Source organism: Epinephelus moara, chromosome 2, assembly GCF_006386435.1.
Source record: "Epinephelus moara isolate mb chromosome 2, YSFRI_EMoa_1.0, whole genome shotgun sequence".
Lineage (NCBI taxonomy): Eukaryota > Metazoa > Chordata > Actinopteri > Perciformes > Serranidae > Epinephelus > Epinephelus moara.
Window position 1 is genome coordinate 8,435,263 of NC_065507.1, and position 17,543 is coordinate 8,452,805.

Consider the following 17,543-nt stretch of genomic DNA (forward strand, 5'->3'; position numbering starts at 1 on the left):
GAGGGCCCCGTTTTGATTACAGTGCATGTGTGTGCTTCAAAAACCATAAACTTAGTGTGGAATAAGGTAACACAAAGCAATATCAATATAAAAGTTTAAGTCACTTTATAGGAAGTAAATTTGATGTGATGACATATTTTTCCTCATTTAACACAAAATACAATCATATGAGAACATTTCTGAAAAAGCTTTCTCACAAATTGTGCGATCAGATACTTAGATGGCATGCAGTGACTAACCACATATTGAAAACAGTCAGCATCAGTTTTCAGTCCCCCGAACTTAACCCAACCCCAGCATTCACAAAGGCAGCCCTCCATCAAAAAGACATCCAACAAGACATATGCTCCATCACGAGGAGTGTTTAGCGCTCTCTTGCCACACAGACGGCTTGGTATGTAAAGCCCTGCATCAGCGCTGGCTACCATATGGTCCAACTAAATAACATGCCAGACATCTGGTGGGGCAGTGGGCACTGGGAGAAGGAGCAGCCAAGAACACTCACTATAAAGCACTGAGGATGAGTACACAATCCATGCAAAGCACGATGACAGATGTCAGCCGATGAATTCCGTGAGACTCTTTGTAACAGTCCTGACATAAACAGCGGCTTTAAAAAATTTCTCCTGCATATCTTTCTCAGTTCAAACTAAACATTAAACATGACTAATAGTATACAGTAATGCTAGGTGCTCGGTGGGGCTGTTGATGTTTGCTGTGGTTTAACCTAAATACTAACATGCTGATGGTTTGCAAATTTACCACGGGAAAACCTGTTAAAATTGGTGAAGGACTGTTTTCCCATTGCCAGTAATCCAGCCAAGCATTCATTCATTCATTTTCTGTCACCGCTTATCCTGGTATGGTTTGCGGGGGGCTGGAGCCTATCCCAGCTGACATTGGGCGGGAGGCGGGGTACACCCTGGAGTGGTCGCCAGACTATCACAGGGCTGACACATAGAGACAGACAACCATTAATGCTCGCATTCACACCTACAGCAATTTAGAGTCACTTATTAACTGACCATGCATGTCTTTGGACTGTGGGAGGAAGCTAGACCCGGGGAAAGCCCACGTTGACACAGGGGGAACACGCAAACTCCGCACAGAACCCTCCCCGACCCTTGGGTTCGAACCGGGAATCCTCTTGCTGTGTGGTGACAATAGCCCTTTTTAAATAGGAATTGTGCAAATTTGCAGGAAAGCCCAATCAGTCTTCTTTCAGCATTGGCAGTATAAAAACAAAATCGGGGAGTGCAGCAAAATGCTGCCTACCTACTTTTGTTCATACTGAATGTGCCTTTTTTGGGGCAATGGGGGGGCGTGAGCAAGAACGAAACGTGTAGCTCAGCGTGTGACGTAAACAGTGATGTGGGAGGGAAGCCGCGGCTGGTCAGTCCTTCGGCAATTCTCTCATAAGTTGGCCCGTTCTTCACCGTCCCCGTCATCTGATGGTTAATGGCCTCTTCGTTTGCGAGGGCAAGGAGGGCACACAATTCCTTGTCCCCCCAGTTGCTCATCTTTACTGTAGTGTCAGGTTTGCGTTTCCCTCTTGCTACTAGCTGCTAATTCCTGCTATCAGCTGTTTCCTGTGTATCCACCGCCAGTGGGTCGCATGTGCGGCATCATTCAACAGATCCTCCCACAAGTCATCAACAGCCCCTCCCGTGGCGGAAGGGTGCCTCGTTCTTTTTAAACTAAAAGGGTTCTGCCAGTATGTCTACCCTACGAGGTGGAAAACTGGGCACCTCGGATCAACTCACTAATCCGGCTCTGTGTGTCTAAACGCTCGCAGCTTGCCGGCAAAACGGCCCAACATTCGCCGAAAATCTGGCAATGTAAAAGCGGCTAATGCTTAACACTGCACCACCATGCGGCCCTTTCAGTTTTTTGTTTGTTTGTTTCTTTGTCTCTTTCTTTTTTTCTAGTGTGTCACATTTGACGTCATGAACGGGCCAGAAAACAGGTCAGTAAACAATAGAAAGCAGCATGGAGGCCTGTGAGAATGTTACACTGATTAAATCTTACGTCTCTTATAAAACTCAGTGCTGAATAATTTGAAAAGTTTTCCTGGTGGCCCATCTTTAAAACGTGCTGGCAAAGGGGCTAAAAGTAGCACACCCATCCAGGCGTGGTATTTCAATACCTGCCGATCTGAGCCAATCAGAACTGGAGCTGATAAATCCCCATGACTACAGCAGAGTCATTTGTCCGGGGATTGGGATTAGAATTTACCAATTGTAACCTTTCCAATTAAATTCAAAAGCAAGTCCGTGGTTAGTGGTTGTTATTGTTTTGTTTTGTTTTGTCAACTGGGGAAGGGACTTTAGTTCATCATATCAGTATGCTAATATTTGCTAATCAGTACTAAACATAAAGTACAGCGGAGGCTGATGGGAATGTCATTAGTTTTGTAGGATTTTTTTTTTTTTTTTACATATTTACAAAATTGCATGGCAATCCATCCAAAAGTAGTTAAGACATTTTACTCAAAACTACAATTGTCAACCTCATGGTGGCACTAGAGGAAAAGTCAGAGGCTCAGCAAAGTCAGCAGGCTTCATCCTGTCAGAAAAATGCATGTCTACACAAAATTTCAAGGCAATCCATCTGCTGCTTGAGATATTTCAGTCTAGACAAAAGCTGAGGACTGACCGACTGACAGACAAGGAGACCGACATCGCCTTCCCTGGGGCTATGCCACTAGTGTTGCTAAAAAGAGAATGCATGGTTCATACTCCTATTATGAGAAAGTTTGTACTTAATTTTTTTTTTTTTTCTGATTGCTGACGGTAGAGAGAACTAGGAGGAAAGGTAGGGAAGTAGTTTGAATCCACATGGGCCCGAGCAGTGCTGAGCTTGGTACAAGTGAGCCATCAGTAAATCACATATCTCTCAGTGTGTGTCTGAAGTGCAGGCTTGTGGAGCTAATACACACCAAGTGCACACAAAACAAACTCGTTTCATCCTCATGCTGTTCTCTCCCCTTCATGGACCTAAATGGATCTAAAAGGTGGAAAGCATTTAAGGGCCGCTGGTGTCACCACCAAAGTGAGCAATTTAGGGTAATATTTAGCGCGCTCTGTTCTGTATTGTTGTCATGTCTCCGAGTTAAACCCCCACATGTTTGCCTCTCTGCTCTTATCCAGCCCACAGTGATAAAAGTGGGATCAAGGCCTAGCAGTGGGATTGACCTGAACACCAGCGGGGCTGAGTGGCAGTACGTTCACACACTAAACAACACACATAAACACACACACAGCAAGTGACCCTGTAGTAATGCAGGGCATAGACACTGAAGAAAAGGTGTCAGCGTTCTATTAAGCCACAGAGGTGTGAAATGTTAAAAAGCAATACAGAAGGTTGACATTCTTAAAAGGCAGCCACAAGTATGTGTATTTATCTATGCAGGGCCAAACACTTCATGCTACATGTTGTGACACATACTACCACAATCTCTACACACACCTAACCTCATCTTTTCCCCTTAGAGAAAGCAGGTGAGGTCAGGTTTAACTGTGCCACTCAATCTCACTTCCAGAGGCATTCACGAGCACAAGGAGCACCGTGCCAAAGGGCTGTCCATCTATCTGACAGGCCCAGGTCACATAGAGGATGGAAAAAGATGGAGGGAAAGGATACTGGCACTTCTATACAAGTAATGGGTATGTGTGCAGGGAGTGGAGGCAATAGGAAAAGAAATAGTGTGCCTCTAGACCGGGGAGACACTGTCCAGAACCGATGGCCACGGGCTCGCCTGGTTAGTCGGTGAAATATGGCCCCGAATGGCTCACCTGCAGCCCCTGTCAATACCCCTGCTGTCATGTGTGTCCATGGGATGGCCCCATTTAAATGCATGAGAGCACCTCTTGCAGCCAGCATGAAGAAGATTAAAGGACACTCATTTTTTTTTTTTTTTTTTTAGAGATTCAGTCTAAGCAACATAAGCTCAGCAGCCCAGGAAGAAAAAGGGAATGGTAAATTGTTGCTTTCATTGAAACTTCAAGGAGTGAGTTTCATTATGAAGGTTCAAAGGCAATGGAGGATGTGTGTGGCTGCTTTCTCCCCCTCTGTCTCTCTGCCTGTCTTTCTTCTTCATCCCACTGGGTAGTGACATGGAATAATGGCAGATGTGACAACTACGTGTAATCTTGTCCCTAGAGGGCTGGTGTATATGGATATATGTCTAGTCGCCAGTCTGCCGTCATGCTCACAGCAGGCATAATAAGGCATGCTGGGGCTGATGCTGGCCTTCACACAAGCCAGTGATTCTGCAGAGTTTACTCTGGGGCTTTTCAAATGCTCGAACCTTTCACGTCGATGTCCTCTCAATATCCTGGATGTATATAGGCTAAAAATAAGCCACTCTAAGTGTTTTCAGAGATGGGTAAATCAACTGTGTAGTAATGCTTTAAAAGCTGCACCGATCAATACTTTTATATTAACACTAGATCAAATGACTACATCAAATGAGAGGGGTGATAATTCCCATTCGGAGAATTATCACCCGACTCTGCAGTTCCCCAGCCTGCAACTTAACTGTTTTGGTTCAGTCTCACTGCTCCCAGAATAGTTTCAGGCCACAGCAGGTGGCTGGCTTCAGTGAAATAGCTCTAAAAACCCAATGTACCCTACCTGCCCACCACGCAACAGACCAAGTAAGTAACTGGCTGGTGGACATTAGCGGCTTAAGAGCCAGACATTTCCCTCAGGTATCGGTTGAGACCAAATACAGAAGTTAAGGAGAAAACATTGGACTTAGATTCATCAGGTGGCCAAACACTGGACTCCAAATGAATGCTTATGTTGCTCCGTGTCTGCTGGACTCGTAAATACGACCCAAATTCCCAAAAAGTTGTGACACTGGCCTCTAGTTTCCCGGCGCGGCACAGGGTGGCGCAGGGTGGCAAACTCCGCGCAGAGCTAGTTTCGAGCAGCGCAACCCGAGGCGTGCTCAGTTTGGTATTTTGGCAGACCGAGGTGCGCTGAGATGGGTGTTGCAGCGCAGCAGGGGGAGGTGTCAACAGATCCAGCTTGGCGCAGTGACAGTTTCGTGCCAAAAGGCTTTGCCGAAGGTGCACTAAAAGCTCGCCAGCTGAAACCAGGTCTACTGTCAGCGCAGGGGGAGCGCAGTCGGTGTAGCAGAAGAGTTTCCAGAATATCAGGCACATTAACGATGCAATAAATACCCACAAAAAACACTATTCAATGCAACTATCTGCAATCAGCACATAAATGTATCTCTATATTGACTGTCCCGTCACATCTGATGTCAGATCAAAGGGGATTGGCACCGTTTGGCACGTTTGGCACGCGTAATGGAAACCTGTGGTTGCCTGCTCGCAGTTCCGCATATTCGGACACTGCGAGCTTGGACCTCCCGGACCAAAACATCAGTTTCCTCCTGGGAAAAGTTTGGCCATCTGATGCTGCTGCTCTCTTCTGCCATGGCGAATTAAGTAAACTCTCATTACGCCTTCGCGCGGCGCATTTAAAGGCGAGGAGAGGGGCTCATTTGATTAGTGTGATGTGAATCGGCTGTGTAAAACCCACTCCACGTCTTCTCTCCTCCCTCTTTCCGACTTGCGCAGGTAGGAGGGATGGAGGTGGGAAAGAGAAGAAGCTGCACCAGGCGCACGGTGTGCCAAACTTGCAAAATCTGCCTTGCCACACCCAGTTGGCGAAGCGCAGGTGCACTAGAGGCCATTGTGTTAAACATTAATAAAAACAGAATGCAATGTTTTGCAAATCATTGTCGACCTATATTTAATTGACTACAGTACAAAGGCAAGATAATTAATGTTGAAACTAATAAACTTTATTGTTTTTCGTAAAAATAACTCATTCCTAAATTAATGCCTGGAAAATGTTTCAAAAAGGTTGAGAGAGGTGTAACAAAAGACTGTTCTGAAGTGCTGAAAAAATCCCTGTTTAGAACTTTCTACAGGTAAACAGGTGATCATGACTGAAAGCCACAGTAGCGGGGCACTCAATAGCTCAGAGAGTAGAACAGGCATCCAAGGCTATGTCCTTGCCACAGTGGCCGTGGATTCAATGGCCCACGGCCCATTTGCTGCATGTCATCCCATCTCTCTCTCAGACCTTAAGTGTCCTATCAAATAAAGGTGAAAAGGCCAAAAAAATAATCTTTGATAGCTTCAGTTGTTCACAAGCAAAAATGGTAAACAATTTCATTTTCAAAACTTCAGCAGTTAGTGTCCTCAGTTTCCTAATGCTTACTTTGTGCGATTAAAACATACAAGAAAATAAAGCATGATGTAACACAGTGGTACACATGTCCCTGTGCAAACTTTTTTGAGGCATGTTGCAGGCATTAGATTAAGTGTGATAAGTTTATCAGTTTGAACATTAGGCAGCATGGTGATGCAGTGGTTAGCATTGTCGCCTCACTGTAAGAGGGCTTCTGATCTGAACCTCAGGTGTGTGGAGTTTGCCTGTCCTCCCTGTGTCAGCGTGGGTTTTCTCCAGGTGCTCCAGCTTCCTCCCACAGTCCAAAGACATGCAGGTTAATTGGTGATTCTAAACTGGCCATAGGTGTGAATGTGAGTGTGAATGGTTGTCTGTCTCTATGTGTCAGCCCTGTGATAGTCTGGTGACCTGTCCAGGGTGTACCCCGCCTCTCACCCAATAATAGCTGGGATAGGCTCCAGGATCAGCAAATTACTGCATTGTTTTTCTTTACATTTCTTTGCATTCTACACAGTGTCGCAACTTGGAGGGATGTGGAGGTTGTGGAACAGTTTGCTAAATGCCCTGACACATCAAGCCCACGGTCGGCCGTCGACCAAAGTCGGGCCGTCGGTGAGCGTCTGTCGGCCTAGGTTTTTTGTTTTTTTTTAAAGATATTTTTGGGGAATTTCAGCCTTTTATTTAGTCTTTTATTTTTTGTCAAGTCAAGTCATAAGTCATCAAAACAGCGACTCGAGTCGACTCAAGTCCAAGTCACAATGACTCAAGTCCCCATCTCTGCCAGTTAGCCTCCGCTAGTCTCTGAACTAACCCCAACTCTCCGTTTGGATCCAACTGGAGCACCGAGCCCTGGTTTGTTATTCAGGTTAAAGTGAGAAGAAGCAGCAGGTTTATTTCTGGATGTAATCATCAGTGGAGGTGCTGCTGTGCTCGGCTGCACTGATAGGAAACCCCTCAGCTGACAGGATGTACCACTCTCTCACTCCGCTCTCTCTCATGCAGGCGCAGAACGTACGTGCTACTTGGCCGTCGGATGTAGTCCGTGTAATGTGTTCAAATGCAACTGACACAGGGCGACGTGAGGCGACGTAGACGACGCAACAGTTGGCTTTCGTCACTGCTAGTTCTTTGATGTCGGTTTGGTGTGTCTGCACCTTAACACATTAGCTTTTGACAACTTCATTAACTAATGATATGTCATGGTGTGTTTATAACCTGTTCTGCTGCCCCCTAGGGGCCCACAAAAATATAGTTTTTTTAAGTCAGACCTAAGGCTGTAAGGATAAAAACCAATAAACAAGTCAAGTATATGGCTATACAACCATATCTCTGAACTAGATTGTCTTTCAAATTTTTTCAGGTGTTTTTAAGTGACACACCGGGCGACACACCCCTCTTGCTAGTTACTCTCCGGTGATCACAGTCCTACATGCACCACTTCCTTAACGACATACAATTAAACACAAACAAGATGGTGATGATAATTCTTCAAAGGTTGCCCAGAGTATTGGGTCCCTTTCATCAGCTATATAGTCGAATTTTAGGAATCATGATGTTGTTTTTGATCAGGCCATGCATTTTGATCATCATGTTAAATCATTGACCCAAACTTATTTTATTCAGCTATTCTGTTTGGGTCCTCAGTGTTCTGTATTTGCTCTGTTTTATTTTGCTTTTGTTGCTTTGTTTTAATTGTTATATTACCCTTGTTTTTATTGATTACATGTTTGATTGTTTCATTGTGAAGCACTGTGAGTTTTATTTTTGTGAAAGGTGCTATATCAAATAAATGTATTATTGTCTATAATTTTTTCCTCTGATTTTGGATCATATATCAGATAAACATCCCTTTGAATAAAATAACATCAGTGTTTTGGTGTTGATATATTGCAAATTGCAGCACAGGTGGCATCAAGGCAGCGCATGGCATACACGTTTATGCAGTAAACACTTTAACACTGGACAGAAACTGAATGGTATTCAAGACTTCAAGTGCCATGCTCCATGTGCTCCTTGGCTGCTGGAAAGCACTTGACGAGCAATAGCTCAGCCTTCAATGAGAGGCTGCAAATGTCTGCTGGATGGCGAGGAAGAAATTTTGTTGATGTGTTTGCTTTTTTCCTACGGTGAACAGAAGCTTCATTGATCTCCCTTAACATGCTTTTCTCAGACAGGTAAGAAGGGATCATCCAGTAAAAAGAATGTAGTGTGAACTCCATGGCTGGCGGCAATACAAGCAATAATGTGTATGTGGGTGTGATCACGGTGCTGTAGCTGCAGAGCCAGACAGACTGCCGATACCTGGAATTAATGATAGCCATGCCTAATCTGCACTTCCTGCACATGCCTTTCTATCTCCCTTCCTGTTCACAGAACCCCATGCTTAGTGTGAAAGGAAGTAACAGAAGACATCAGCAACAGCACAGATAAGGGGTGGTCCAAGGTATAGAAAAGTGAGGGGCATGCAGGGGCAGAAGAAAAGAGGAAGGGGTCGTTGAGATGGGAAGAGGTGGAGAGGAGCACAGTGGATAGATGGCTTCACAGGCACCGCCGAAAGGTTCTGATTGTCCCATGATAATTGTTAAAAGGTCAGTCCTCCTCCTTGCCCAGACTGTAGAGTAGAAGATGCGTGCACAGCAACACACAGACACACGTGTGGGCGCAAGCACACCTGCCCCCCTCCTGCTAGGGTGCTCTTTAGAGTGACACGGCTGCCTTTAGAGAGTTCTGCGGATTAGCTCCTTAAATACCACAGCAGGGGGGGATGTGGTTAGAATTTAAAAAAAAGTTTTTTTTTAATGACTCTGGGATGAAAAACAACCACAACAAAGCGCCAGGGTATAATTATATTTGTCTGATTTTGTGCCATGGCCAAAACGACACACAAAACCTCCTGTTGTTGCGTTAGTTTTGACAATTCTCCATGCTCCAGAGCAAGTGTCTGCAGTATATTAACATGTGGCACTTCTCAATGGACGCAACATATTGAAATGGGGTCACAGAAGCTAGGGAACATCTGCTTATGGGACCATTGTATTCACTTTGTCTGCTACTTTATAGTCACTCTGTTTCTGTGACATTTATGAATGGATAATACCATCTGTCTTGGAGGGAGAGCTGCTCGCTAGGAAGATTTGGGTGATAACTTGTAGATTTAAGAGCTAATCCAGATTGCCTAGCCAGACTGGTTCTGGTCATAAACCCAACAGATATAAGACTTATGATGTTGTATTGAAAAATAAGTAGGAATATACAGTCCAGTGAATACGCCTTGTTGTTTTATCTGTGCTGCACTGCATTCTGAACAATGCTAGGAAGGGGAAAAAAGGGTTTCAGAGGTGGAGATCGGTTGCATGGCAATTTTTATATTAACAAGGCGACTTAAATCATTTTGTAAAGGTCAGTGCATATGACAGTGCTGACTTTAATTCAATAGTTTCAGATCAATGCTGATTTGAATCAGCTGATCAAGCATCACTCGAGTGAAAAGGAAGTAGAGAAAAAAATAGAAAGACAAGGAACCAAGGGAAGCAGCCTACTGCAATTGCAAACCAACAAGAGATCAATACAATTGACAGGCTTCAAGGAACTCGTGGCATCTGGCAAACAACCAACACACACTCTTGTATAATTGGCAGCACACACACACACACACACACATGGACACAGATACATTTTATGTATAATCACTAGCAGCAGGTCAGCGCATGTCACGATCCATCCAGCTGTTATGGCTCCTTTAGCCTGGGATGCACAATTCAACAGAATGACTTTCGATTTACTTATTAGCGACTGGGCCAGTGATTCGAGACCCTGCATGCTGAAAGCTGATTCACTCACTGGCTGGCTACTAATATTTTCCTATCTGGTGAAAGAGTCACATAAAGTGAATGCTGACTGTTGAATAAACTAGTGGAAACAGAGTTCAACAAGCTGCAATATTTCTGATTGGGGTCAGCAGTCTGCGGGCAGATTGTCAGTTACAGTAAGGGCTAAACGAAATAAAAGTTCCACTCCTGCGGGATGAGTATTATAAGAGGACCTCATGAGATGAATGAATCACTCCCTAGCCTCGGCATTTTATAAAACACATTTGCATGCACATGAAGAATTGCTGAATTTGCTGAAACACTGCTGCCGTGGGTACAGTTGTACAAAGGAATGATTGTGGTGGGGATTGGGGCTACATTTGGGCTTATATGTCATGGTTTTGTTTTTAAAGCGAGGCCCTCCCCAATATTACTAATATTTTACTGCACCTCCTCATTAAATTTGATAAAATGCTCCCACACCATAATTTCTTAAAATAATGTATCAGTGAGATCTAAACAACACTATAGAGTCTATAGTAGCGTTTTGAGGCTTTAATTAGGCACAGCGGTGCTTTGAGCTAAATGCTAACATCAGCATGCTAGCATGCTCACAATAACATTGCTAACAAGCTGATGTTAGGCAGGTATAATGTTTTTATCTTACTTCAGTGTATCAGCATGCTAATCTTAAGTGCTTTATCGTAGGCAGCCAGACTTGTTTGACTTCCTGAAGACGTTTTACCTCTCACTTAAGAGGCTTCTTCAGTTCTAAAGGACTGGTGCAGAGTCACAGGCTTTAAACCCTGTGTGGGTGTGAACCCTTACAGAGTTGCTGAGGTCACATGTGAGCTCTGAGTTTCAAAGTCATTAAGGTCATATGTGAGTTGTTGACCCACCCAGCCATCATGGGTGCCATTAGGGTTAGATGGGTCCAGGTGTGAATGAGTGTTAGGCCGTCAGAGACTACCTGCTCAGAGACAGTATTGATGACTAGTCCTGTGAAGCCATCTTCAAACCTATTATGGCTCAAGTCATGGAGATGTACCAGCCAAGTGCAGTTGTACTCCAGTGTGGAGCAGATTCTCTTTCTGGAGACAGACAGGACTGCTTCAACCTCACCATCGAAGGCCAAGCCAAATGTGCTGAGTACATCAAAAGGTTCAGTGTGCCCCTGCGGATGCTGGGTGGCGGGGGCTACATCATTGGCAAAGTGGCCCATTGCTGGACATACGAAACTGCCATTGCCTTGGACTACTTCATCCCCAACAAGCTGCCCTACAACGATTACTTTGGGCCTGACTTCAAGCTGCACATCAGCCCGTCCAGTATGACCAACAAGAACACAGAGCAGCCTAAACACACAAAGTCCAAAATCGCGATGAGTGGTGACAAGTCATGTCATGCCGTTTTTCGAGGGAAAAAGTTAAAGGATTACTCGCGATCTTATGCGGAGCTACGAGTGGAGACTTAGATCTTTTATAAAAGGTAAGAGTCTCACTCCTACCACTAGTTTTGGCTGAGATATACCGCCTAGACAGTGGGATCATAACTTTCACGTATCATATGGCTTTATTTGGTGATGTTTTATGGTGTTTCTGTGTCATAAACAACATCAGCTATCATAATCACACCTGATTTCAATCATTACAATGTTTGAAGCTGGCTGAGTGTTGTTTGATCACTGATAGTACTGTTTTGAAGCGGAGTGAGCGCTCTTGTCATTTGGAGCTCCGCCTGGATCTTTTCATGGAGAAAACACTATAGAATGGTCATACTTTGAGCAATCTTCTTCAAATTTGAAACAAATATTCATTGATAGTGTGCCTACAGCCCCACAGTGTCATTTACCTGCTCAGATGAAGCCACAGAGAGTTATTTATCCTGAAAATCTTTTTTTTGTATTTTGTTTTTTAGGCAAAATCTTCAACTTTTTACTGACTTCAGAGGCCCATTACTCTGTCTCTGTATCACCTAGAGTGTTTCTGACACTTTCACAAGAAACTTCAGGGAGCTTTCTTTCTTGCAAGACCTCATGCATGCATGTAGTCAGAGTGGATGAGATGCTACAGTCATTTTAATTTGGGTATGTCATTTTAGGCGTTTTCGCTACAAAATGGGGGTGGAGTGCAAGAGGGTATACTGCATGCAACAGTATGTACTTTTTAAGGGTAGCTGCAGTACCTACTAAAGGAAAAGAAGAAGTGATTCGGAACGCACCCACATGGATGATAATATAGGCCTTACTCCTCACACTTTGGTAAAGATCTGATGATGGCTGTTGAAGGCTTTAAAGCAGCAGCCATCTCAACAACCCAAATTTCATTGTATGTATCTTTTTTAACTCTGTTTTTCCTGACAAAAGAATACAGCAATTGTCCTCAGAAACAAGAAAAACAAATTGCGTGCAGATTTTGATTCACCAGGGATCATATTTTTTCATCAGAGGATTTTTGTCTTCATCAGAAAACGGTGTATTATCCACCAATCATGGACATGACAGATCTGATTTCCTTTTGTCAGATTTCCTGATCCATCTGTGATTGCTAGGATATAAACTATGATGTTCAATAATATTGGACAGTTTTACAAGATGTTCTTACTTACGCAATAGTTTCCTACCAGCACAAATAATCCTCTCTATTCTTACATGACTTGCACTGTTTGATGGCCCCGTCATAATGCGTTGCTTTTTGCTTGCCACTGTGTCACTCTCTTGCTGCTGTCTCACTTTATTTCCCTGCCCGCTGTTCATTATAATGATGTTGGTTGTTTAACCCATAATACTGAGCAATTGCTTGGTCATGCTTGTAAGTAAGAATTTATTTTTTCAAGTGACTTGCCTGATAGAATAATGTTTAAAAAAATGCACACACAAATTGGAAATATCAATAGAATGATGTCCAGGATTACTACAGATGACTGGATAGCCCCAAGTTACATCAGTCCTATGCAAATGGATTCAAGAAAGATTTTGCTGATTCAGTATGACAATAGTTACAAAGGAATAAGATATTAAACTTTTTAAATAAGTCAAATATTTTTCTTTTAGAGTCAGATAAATATACTCCTGCCATCTGTACTTTAGGAGCGGAACATCATTAATGACAGCCAAGCAGTTTATATGGGCTACAGACGGGATTTAACACTGTGGATATCAGCATGAAAGCACAGACTGTTCCACCTCACTGGGATTGATGTTAGACGGCGTGTCTACAGAGTATATTTTCTCCAACTTGATCAAATGGTGGAATGTTTTAATATTTAAAAAAAAAGAAAAAAAATTCCATCAATGCAGCACCGTTATAATTTTAATGGGATGATATTTGGTTTGAGCTCAAAGTTTGAAAGTGTATATTATTCTGCAATACCTCTCCATAGACTATGGTAAAAGAGAAAAGGAAAGGTTTACTGATTAAAAGAAAAACTTAACAAAAGAAGAGCATTTCCAACTGTGACTACAAATCAAACAATGGTGTGAACTAACTATAACCACAGTTAATACAGCATAGAAAGAAAGACTGCTCACTGACAGACATATTCAGGTACATGTGCACGCTCATTCTTACTTTTCCAAATGCACAAACATCTCTTGACGAGCAAACAGACTTGGCAAAAATCAAAGTCAGACCTTCAAATCATCACAACACTGGGCTGGGCTTGCCCATCGGCTAAACTTCTATGTCTGTGTTTCATAAAAATCAAATTGGATTGGGGGTGGAAAGCCTGCCATTATATTGGGATTCTTGTCATGTGCAGTGACCCTGCTGCTTGGTACCACTCGTCTGAGCCCTGCGAGTTTGCCACTTTTTTCATCCACCGCAAATTTACTTTGTCTGATCATTTGTTTTCCAATTACGTCCCTGTCCCTGCTAGCAGAAAATTGTCAGCTTTGGTTATGTGAACCCGCTCTTGGGTCTGTAACCAGGGGCAATGTTTGATGCTTGGAACATTTTCATATCCATTAAAAGATGAAGGCAGGGTGAATTATTATCCTGCAGAGTTGATTGGGTTTTGCAGGGTGGGTTTAGGTTGCTGCGTGAGATGGTATAGTAGAGCCACACACAAAGACAAATTCTTATCATCCCTTAGTGAAAGACTTAAACCCACATAAAGGGTAGAATCCTTATTGGATAAAACCAGACCAAAGTAGAAGATAAATAAGTGGTGGATAGTTAATGAAGCAGGGTTTTACTTCCTACTTGTTATTTAATCAGTATTCCGCATTAGTTTCCGCAGTAGTTTCCTCACATCGATGTTCAATGTTTGACCACCGTTTAAAAGTAAATAAAAACTTCACAGTACTTGCGCACAGTAACACATTCGCAGTAATTGCCAGAAACCTACGCCTTCAGCACTGCACCGCAATTTAGATGAAAGATGCTGAACTGAACCTCAAGGAGAAGATTACACCCACGCAGCGGGGAAATACAACAGATGAGCATAACAATGGCAGCAAAAATTGAATGGGACTTTGAGAAGCAGAGCAGAGGACAAAGTAGCAGGGACAGAAAGAAACAGAATCAATGTTTGGCTATAGCTGTCGCATTAGCTGTGATAAACGAGGCCGTCGACAGAAACTCTGAAAGTCGACGCAGGACATTCCAATGATCAAGCGCTGAATAATCGGACACAATGGATTCTGGGAAGGAGAGGCAATTTGCTGCCATGGATCCAAGAAGAGGAGCATCAATTCACATATTGACCTTTAAAAATGCTATTAATGGATGATATCTTCAGTTCATAGCTGGATGGGAAGTTCTCTAGTAGGCTATTGTGTGGGGCGAAATTACACTGTGGTGCATTTCCTCCACTGACAGCCTGTAGTATTTATCTGGGGTCAGGTTTCACATCAGTCAGTCAGAATGTTCAAAATGGAAGGGGCAGTTTAAACAAAACAAACTGTGATTGATGAAACAGTGAACAACGCTGAAATGTATTGGGCTGCAACAACAGTTTTGTCACTGTACATACACAGCGCTCCATGTCTTGCTTGAGTGTGTCTTCTCAGGATAATGGACAGGTGACAGCTGAAGCATTCATCGCTGACAGCAAAGCATATAAAGACATACACTCCTACACACATGCAAACAAACAAACTATAGCCCATTTTTGAGCACTCAGGTATTGCATTCGTGTGTGTCAGGCAGCCTGCGTCTGACAGGTTAAGAGCAATTTCTGTCAACTAACTGTGGCTTTGGAAAACGAGACTACGGAGGCTTGGCGATGGCATTTTGATGGATAATGAACTCTTTCTTTTTTTGTTTTGGCCTTGATGCACAGCTCAATGTTTTTATTGCTGTTATTCTTTCATGGTCCCGAGAGCTTCCCAGCAATTCAGAAACATTTCAGAGGTTTAAAGAAGAACTAAAAGGGCCAAGTGTACTGACAGTTTAAAAAGCAGAAGAAAAGAAAACTGTTGCCTGTAGTTTCTGCAACATGGAGACGTGAGATGATCTGAATGTAGGTTTTAATGAGGTTGCTTTTGCCAAGATTATTTGTTGGCAATTATTCTCTTCGTTAGAGAGTGTTTAGACAGGATGGAGTAGGGATGGTGAAATGACATGTGACAGGTTAAAGGATATCGTGAGCCACAAAATTCCAGTTATAATACACATTGATCATAGCGTTAGCTCAGGCAGGACGTGATGTCAAGCTGAGCTCACATCCCAGCTACATTAGCTGATCTCAAACAGCCCAACTGACTTATGGAGCAGCTGATAGATCCCATGATTCCTTTCTATGCAACCAACTGGCGAATCTCATTCAGGGTTCCTTATTTAAACTGCTCTAGCCTGCCTACTGTTGCTGCTTCCTCTGTAAGCCGCTTTGCAACCTGCCTCCACCCCAGCTCCTCCTTTTCATGCTGTGTCTGACTTATCAATGTCATTTTTGTTTGTCACTGATGCTGCTCTGTTCTGTTCCCAGGGGTCTTTGTTGCTGCTCTTCCATGTAGGCGCATGGAAGGGCAGGAAAGTTTGCTCTCTCTGCCTCAGACTTTTGGCGTTTGCACGCTGAAGGGCAGAGAAGTGTGCTTTCTCTGCCTTAGGGCTTTCCAAGTAGGCGTGTGGAAGAGGCTTTCTGTGTCGGCCTAGAAAAGGCAGAGAGGTCCCAGAACAGAGTCATACCCCCAGATATAATACTGCAAATGGGAATTAAGTTTTCTTTGACTATAGTGTTCCTGACTGAAATAAGGGCTATGGTTCACTATAGTTAGCTTAGCTTAGCATAAAGACTTGAAGACTGGAAACAGGAGAACACAGCCTGATTTGTTTTGATGGTAACAAAATAAGCCTGCAGCAAATCTAAAGTTCACAAATTTACAGAATGAAAATTTACATCATGTTTGTTTAATATGTACAAAAACCAATGTGTGAAAACTTCAAGTTGTGGCTGTGCTAAGCTAAGCTAAGGTAAGAAGCTGCTGGCTCCTGGTACATATTTACCTTACAGAGCACTCAGGTAAGATAAGGTATATTTACACATATAGTCTAAAAAGTATTAAGTCTAAAAAGAATACAATAAGATAGAAGATAAAGACAATAAACATACTAGACAGATGAATAATAAAAAAAAATACTCATTTATTTTCATAAAAAATAGCGGTAGAAAACGAATATTTAAAGCTTTGATTTGAAAGAATTCAGTGTGTTAATTTTGTTATCGCTTTCACGTGGATGTTAAATTTCGATTTGCACCCCTAAGCACTGAGTTTAAATCATTCTTCTTTGGCACCTAAAACAATTATTTCTGTTTTATCTTTGCTTTTATCTTTAGACCATAGAGAATTTTGCCACATCTAATCACTGATTTGTCCAGTGCTCCACAGCTGCTTGGTAATACCTTTATTTAAATGTGTACGCCATTCATGTAATTATGGTGAGATAGTTAGTGGAGAGATAAGGACTCATTTCTCAAAATGCTCCTTTAAAAAATAGTCATGGAGTTAGTTGTCTTGGATGACAGTCAGAAGATTTCATCTCAAAAGGCGAAAAAGATGCAGAATAACCAAAAGAAAGCTGAAAACTGAACATGACTGTGCACCTTTTTGTCAGCCCTCTCAGGTGCATTTGATGATTTTATAGTATTGCTTTCTCCTGAACAGGAGCTACAGCCTTACAACCCAAAAGATAAGTTTTGTAAGGCATTTTGCCAAAAAAAGAGAAAAAGTTTTGAGGAAAAAAAAATCCACCCTCTAGGCCCTGAATCAAATCCTGCAGCACCTTCTCTCTCGCTCTCAACTTTCCTGCTGTCTCCATTCAGGAGAAATAACTTCCCCATTCTTTGAAATGGAAAACTACTGCTGAAGGGTTTTCAAGTGCACTTAAGATTCATTTGAACTGGAACAAGAAATACGGTTGCTGTAGGCGGGCATTTGTGACATATAGCTTTTTTTTCTTTTCCCTGACAATACATATTCATATATTTTCCTTGCAGAAACCTTAGAGGGACACATTTCAACATTTAATAATAGAGCGGTGGTGACGCTGATGTATGCTGCCTGTGTGCTGTTGGACAATGATG

The 17,543-nt window shown here is 42.8% G+C and overlaps 1 protein-coding gene and 1 pseudogene across 2 annotated transcripts in view; one reads left to right on the top strand and one right to left on the bottom strand.

Moving 5' to 3' along the window:
• The window catches only part of lsamp (limbic system associated membrane protein), a 632,217-nt gene that overhangs the window by 68,935 nt on the left and 545,739 nt on the right, over window positions 1-17,543 (bottom strand). The window lies entirely within an intron of this gene.
• LOC126408795 (probable histone deacetylase 1-A) lies at window positions 1,031-17,307 on the top strand (annotated as a pseudogene).